Genomic DNA, 7,187 nt, shown 5'->3' on the forward strand with positions numbered 1-7,187 from the left:
AGGACACGGCCGCCTCCATGGCGTTGGGTGGTTTGTGGGACCAGAGCATCGCATGAAGGTCCTGAGGTCCATCGGTACCGTTGGCCGAACAGTGGGACGCGGGGACATCGGGCTGGGAGCGACCGCGGTCGCTGGAGGCTGGTGAGTCCCAGCAGACAGCAGTGCCTGCCTTTGCATTCAGGTCTTGTCAATTTAAATGTTAATTTAGTAACTAAATTAATTACCAATGTGCCGTGCCAAGCCCGCGCTGGCCTCTCCCTTGGGCACAGCTCTCCGGGGACTCGTGAGGCATCTCTGGAGCTGGTGTCTCATGGTTTCATCCTGCTGGTTGGATCTGTCTTGCCATGGGAGGACACGGCTGTGTCCCGGTGCTGGTGGGGACCGTGAGCTGGTGTCCGTGTCAGGGCAGCGAGAAGCGATGAGGGTTGCTTCCTCCCATCACATTACTGGAGGCGGAGGGGGGAAGCTAAGGGGTGATCCCTATGTGCATGCAACAACGTATGGAGCTCACAATGTTATCTGAGACCCCACCTGGAGTACTGCCTTCAGCTCTGGAGCCCCCAACATATAAGAAAGACATGGACCTGGTGGAGCGGGGCCAGAGGAGGCCCCGGAGCTGCTGGGAGGGCTGGAGCCCCTCTGCTGGGAGGACAGGCTGGGAGAGTTGGGGGGGTTCAGCCTGGAGAAGAGAAGGCGAAAAAGGGGAGAGCTCAGAGCCCCTTCCAGTGCCTAAAGGGGCTCCAGGAGAGCTGGGGAGGGACTCTGGGTCAGGGAGGGGAGCCGTGGGACGAGGGGGGACGCTTTGACACTGACAGAGGGGAGATTTTGGGGAGATATAGGGGAGAAATTGTTGGCTGTGCGGGTGGTGAGCCCCTGGCGCAGGTTGCCCCAAGAAGCTGTGGCTGCCCCATCCCTGGAGGTGTTCAAGGCCAGGTTGGACGGGGCTTGGAGCAACCTGGGCTGGGGGGAGGTGTTCCTGCCCAGGGCAGGGGGGTTGGAACGAGATGATCTTCAAGGTTCCTTCCAACCTAATCCATTCTGTGACTCCATGGCTCTCATTAGAGTATCCAAAGTCCCTTCAAAAGGCTTGGGTTTGGAGCAGGGCCAGCAGCCCCCCAAACCTGATCCCTGGCATCCATCGGAGGCCCTCAATTGTGCTGCTCCCTGAAAGGGAAACTGAGGCACCGAGCAGGAGAGAAACGCCACCCGAAAGCCCAGTGCTACAGCCAAATTCAGCCCACATCCCCCGAGCACCAGCTCTGGTCCATGGGTGATGGCTCTGGCTTTGCTGGGCACCAGCCAGTGGGACGCGGGGCCCTTGGTAAGGGTGTGGGCAGGGATGCTTCTTCCTCGGTGCCACTGCTGTGCTGGGCATGGGCAGCTCTTGCTCCTGCCAAGCCCTGGACAGAGAAGCCACATGCATAGTGCAGGGACAGGGCAGGAGCTGAAACCACCGGGACCATGGCTGCACCTTGGGTCCTCCCAAACCTTCAGGCTACTCTACTCCAAAGGCACGATGTCACCCAGTGACTACTGCACCACAGGGATGTCTCCTTGTTTGGCAAGGGACAGGGAGCTGGGCAGGGCCAAACTGAGCTCCAGGGATGGTTGTGGTCCCCAGCTCCTCTTCTCTGCCAAGCCTGGGCTGCAAGCAGTGTATGGAAACCCACCTCTGATATTGCGAGTTTGGGCCATCTGGAAGCAAAGGGCTGCCCTTCAGCTCTGGAAACCTGTCCTATAGGGATGAAGTGGGCATCCTGATCCTGCTTACGCAGAGGAGCATCTCCATAGGTTTGGGGCTCAGGGGTTCATCATGCCCATGCAGAGGAGCATCTCCATGGGTTTGGGGTGCAGGGTCCCATTGTGCCCATGCAGAGGAGCATCTCCATGGGTTTGGGGTGCAGGGGACCATAGTGCCCATGCACAGCAGCATCTCCATGGATTTGGGGTGCAGGTTCTCTGCTTGTGCATTACAGAGATGTTCTTGGCTGCTCTTCGTGAAGAACATGGAAACCTCCCCAAAAGGGCATCACAGAAAGGTCCTTCTCAGGGGCTTCCTTTGAAGCAGGAAGGTTTGTGCAAATTGTAGCCTGGTGGGGAGGGAACGGAGCTGTGAGCAGCTGTAATGTTGGCACCATTACCAAGGCCTGGGCCGAAGGCTGGGGCCAGTCACACTGGTGTAAGACCACAGGAAGGGGAAGGACCTGCAGAAGGGAGACTGGTTTTGCCTCTATCCGAGCTGAGGATACGTCCTGTGAAGCTGAGGAGCTGGAACAATTAGAAGTGATGAAGATCATCTAAAAATAGGTATTTGTAAATGTCAGGCGGGCGAGCGCTCGGGAAGCGTGCCGGGAGGATGGATCAGCTCTGCAGGGTCAGCCGTGCTGGTGCATCCGTATGCAGGATGAGGGATCGATACTGATCTACCCTGGGTGGGTCCTGCTCACCCTGGTGCTCTGAGAGACCCCTACACCCCCCGAAAGTGGCTGTGATGGATCATCCTGGACATCCATGGCCAGAGACAGTTTCTGTGCTGTGTTATCCTAACGGGAGCTGCAGAAGATCCCAGCTCTGCTTCGGATGGGAGGTAGGGTGGGAAGAGACGGGCTTAGGGGCTGACACCAGTCCCTCAACGTAAATTATTTCTCAGGGGCTTTTGATAGGGGGAAAACTTCAGTGAAGACCCCTCCCTTGCCCACATCGATGATCTCAGCCCTGCCAGTTGGGTGACATGTTGCCAAAACCCACCTCAAAAATACTCTGGTCCCCACTGTCCAAGCAAACGACAGGAGCCTGGTGGCATGGGGACACCTAGCAGACATATTATCCCCTCCATCCCCTCCACCTCTGCCAGCTTCTCCCCCATCCCAAGAACCCCACCTGTCCCCAACGTGCCAAAAAATTGCTTGAAACAGCTGGGAAAGCAGGTTTATTGGGGGGAAAAAAAAATAATCCAGATCGGGGCAGATTAGTGGAAACACGTCCTTCCCCATCTGCCTGGGCCGTGCGGTGCCAGCTCCCTGCGGGGCTGCCCGGAGCCAGGCTGGGGTGAAAACACACACTGGGGGGAACCCCCCCCGCCCAGAGGAGGATGAGGTGCCCCCCATGCCTCCATCCCTGCCCACCCCTGCCTGTCCGGGTCCCCGATCTGCCTGTCCCCTGCCCATCCTGTGCATGTCCATCACTGCCCTACATGTCCCTGCCTCCCCATCTTTGCTCTGCCTGTCCCCACCACCCCAGGACAACCTGGGCATGGGGGGGGGGTCACACCACTGTTCATGCTGGGGGCTGGGGACCTGCCACCCTGTGGCCAGGCTGGGTCCCCCCGGCCCCTCCCCCCCCGGACGGGGTCCATGGTGCCCAGCCCCCGTCCCCCAGCGTTCTTCCCAACTCGGCTAATTAGAAGCATTCACAGATAAATAGGTGAGATCCTATTTAATCCCGATTTCTTTGGCAGGAGGAAGGACAAACAGAGCAGGGACTGTCCTGGGTTTGGCGGTCCCAAAGCTGCCCAGAGTTTTAAGTGAACCCTGTTGAGGTTTGAAATCCATTTCTGTGGGTTTTTTTGGGTTTTTTTCCCCCAAACCTTTCCCTGCTATTAGGAACTTGGCCCTGCTTTGTTTGTGCCTCAGTTTCCCCAGTGCACCAGGGTGACAGCTCCCACATGCTCTTCCTAAAGGAATAAATGAAAAGCAGAGATTTTTCTCCCCCCCCACCCCCCTCCCTCTGTAGGTTTGAGAGGGTAACGGAGGAGGAGGAGGAGGATGAAGGAGCCTGGTGTGAAGCTTCTCAGGAGTGAAGCTGCTTGGGAAGAATTAATTGTCATTAATTCCATGGTTTTTTGGAAGGGGGAGGCAGCCAGTGGGTCATTTTCTTCCCTGCCCGAGCGCCGGAGCATTGCAGCCCTGCACTCAGCAGGGACAAGGACGATGCTCCAGCCCAGTTAGTTCCTTAATAAAAAAAAATAAAAAAATCAAGCAGCAATTGTCACGGTAATATTTTTGGCCTCTTCTGGGCTAAATGAGAACTTGCTCGGCATCTCTCCTACAGCTCTGGGTGCCATGGAGCAACTTCCACCAAACTTGAGCAAAAATACTTCTCAAAACCCACCTGGGACACCGTGGTCCAGCGACACCAGCACCTAAAACCCCCGTGGACGTGTGCGGAGGGAGGATGGATGCAGGCGGGGTTGCCTGGTCCAACTCTGGCTCAATCTCACTGTTTGCCTCTGGCCGCATCAGCTCAAGAAATGGCTGAGCACTTTGGGAAATGAGGAAGGAAAAGCGGATCTGAAAGACCTCGTTGGGTTGCAAAGCACCGGTAGCTGATAAGCATCTCATACGCAGCGCATATAAACAGCCCTTTTTGGGTTTTTCTCCTGTTTTTTAGGTAACGAGCCACCGCAGAGGCCTCTGAGCATCCTTCACTTGATGTGTTTCACAGATGTTGAATTTCATTTCGGCTCAAGGAGCTGTCGGGGTAACCTCCCGCTCGGGAAACAGCTCTCTGCCGAGGGCTCGGGGAGGTTTGCGTCCCCTCCGCCGAGCCCTTCGTGGAAAAGGACCGCACAGAAACGTGATGGCAGCCGGGATTCTCCAAACAGGCGGCCATCTTTGGGAACCCGAAAAGCACATTTTGACTCTCGGCTCGGTGACAAGTCTGGGTTTCGCTAATCCAGAGGTTCCCTAATCCTGCTGATTTGTCATGTGTGGGGTATGTGCTGCACAGAGTAATATTAAACATTCACAAGCCACAAGAATTACGCTCCTACAGCTGGTTGTCCACCCAACCACCCACACCGACCGCTCACACGTCACCTTTGCTGGGCTGATGGGGCTTTGCCTCCCCAGAGAGGGTCAGCGCGTGGACCCCGGCGTCTCAGTGCACCCGGTGAGGATGGAGAGTGTGATGCTCTGAAAATGCCACTGCTCGGTGCCAAAAGGAGGAGCGTCCTCATCCATGGGGACCAAATCCCACCCTTCAGCTTCAGGGAAAGCTGGAGCAACCAGATGCCCACACCAGCCCCCATCCTTTGCCAAAGTGTTTTGGGGCCAGGATGTGTTTGGCCAATTTTCCGTCTTCCCGGAGATGATTTTCTTCCCGTTATCTATTGCCAGGCACCGGCAGCTGCTGCCAGGCGGATGCTGTGTTTCCTGGTCCAACAACCACCCATCTGCCCTCAAAGCCCTCCGGGCACTCCTCCTCCTCCTCCTCCTTCTCCTCGCTACTAGATGTTAAATCTGTCCAGGACTTTCCCAGCACCATCCCCATGAATTAATGCTGCTCTGGTGGAATCACAGCCCCGGGGCCACGTGCAAATCCACTCCATCGCCCTTTTTCTGGCTCCGGGGCTGGGTTTGGGTGGCACTGGGGTGGGAGACTGAGGGAGGAGGTGGGAAAGCATATGAGGGTGAGGGGCAAGCTGAGATTTCTCCTCCCTAAACCTGCCCGGTAACTCATTTTGTGGGGTGGTGAGGTGGGACTGGACCCCACAAGCTCCTAGAATGGGGAGACAACCTTAGGAAAAGGTCCCTGATATGCAACAAGTTTCTGCTGGAGAAACTCATCTCCAACGAGCTGAGCCCTGGGGGTCCCTGGGGCTTCCTCGGGAACTGGGACAGACCCAGGACCCAGCTACGGTGGGGAACCAGCTCGCTGCTCAGCAGGACAAGCCCCGAGCACCCAGATAACTCATTTTGACTCCCAGTGCCGTATCCCTACCTGAATGCAGCCCAGCCGTGTGGTTCTGTGCCACCTCCCCTTTCCCGGCTTGCCCACCTCCATACCGGGCTTGCAAGGCGGGGGAAAATGAGATGGAAGAGAGTGCAATGGGGGAAAACTCCATGGGGGAAAATGCAAAGGACGCTGCACCAGGTGGCATCCTTCCTGGGGCTTCCTCCGGGCTCACCTGGGATGGAGATAACTGTGCTTTCCCCCAGCAGAGCTCTCTGCCCGGCAGCTGAATACACACTCTCGTAGGCTCAGGGACCATAAATCCCACAAAACTCTCCCTTAGAAACCCAACACACCGGGTACCTGCTGCTCCCCGCGTCCAGGATCCCAAAGCACCCGGCAAACACGGGCACCGGCCCCAGCACGGCCCGCGGGGGCAGCGAGGGGACAGCCCCCATCCTCACCCTCGCCCGGATCAGCCTCCCGGGATGGAGAAAGGCAGACAGAGATGTATCAAAACTCAATGCATACATTTTCAGCCCGGTACCGAAATTCAGCATTTTAAGATGCCACGTTGCAAAAACTACAGCTTCGTTTCGGGCAATGCCGCCAGTCGCAGCCCCGCGTTGCATCTTGTAGATGCTCCGCACTCCAGTGTTTCATGAATTCGGTACCAAACCACCCAGGAGACAAAAACTGCTTCAGAAACCCATTACCTGGATGATTTTCCCGAGTCCCTGCCTCACTACCGGGGGAAGGATCAGGACTGGCAGAGCCTGGGCTCTGTGCAAAACCTCTCTGCATCCCTGGCCACCGAACCAACCCGGGAAAAGAAGTTTCAAAGCACCAGCAAAACTACGGAGGAGCCCACAAATGCCTTCCTCCGGCCAAGCAACCGCAATAACATCACCTCAGCTGGGGGCGGGGGATATATTCGGAAATCACTGCGAGAAGCTTTACAGAAAATAGACGATAGAGTGGATGCAGCTTTCAATATATTTGCTCTAGGATATAGTAACAGGCACAGTTTTAAAGCAAACACGGGCAGGTGAACTAGGTCGGGAGCTTTTGCTTCGCTCGTTTTAAATTACAAAGTGCTGAGACAGCCTAGTCTAGGGTGTATTTTAAAGTCAAAAAAGGGCTGCCCCCTCATGCCCTGGGGAACATGCACGCAGCCGGTGGAGGCGTTTCCTACATGGCTGCATTGTTTTGTGCCCGGAAAGAGCTGGAAATGTCATCGAACGAAACCGAATGGATAAACGGGCTCGGAAAAGCATATTGCTTCTCGGGGGGGAGCGGCGAGACGGTGTGTTTTCCTCTGTGTTTGGAGGAAAAAAAAAAAAAAAAAAAAATCAAGTTAAGTTTTGCATCTGTCAAATAGAAATCTAATAGGAAAGAAGAGCTGTACATGGTCAAAGTCAAGTCCAGGCTCCAGGAACATCCAGGAGGACAGTTTCAGGTATTGCCCGCTGCTTCCCGGGATGTGCCAAGCAAACAACTCACGCGCGTGGGGT

This window comes from Charadrius vociferus, unplaced genomic scaffold, assembly GCF_000708025.1.
Source record: "Charadrius vociferus isolate BGI_N301 unplaced genomic scaffold, ASM70802v2 scaffold407, whole genome shotgun sequence".
Classification (NCBI taxonomy): Eukaryota; Metazoa; Chordata; class Aves; order Charadriiformes; family Charadriidae; genus Charadrius; species Charadrius vociferus.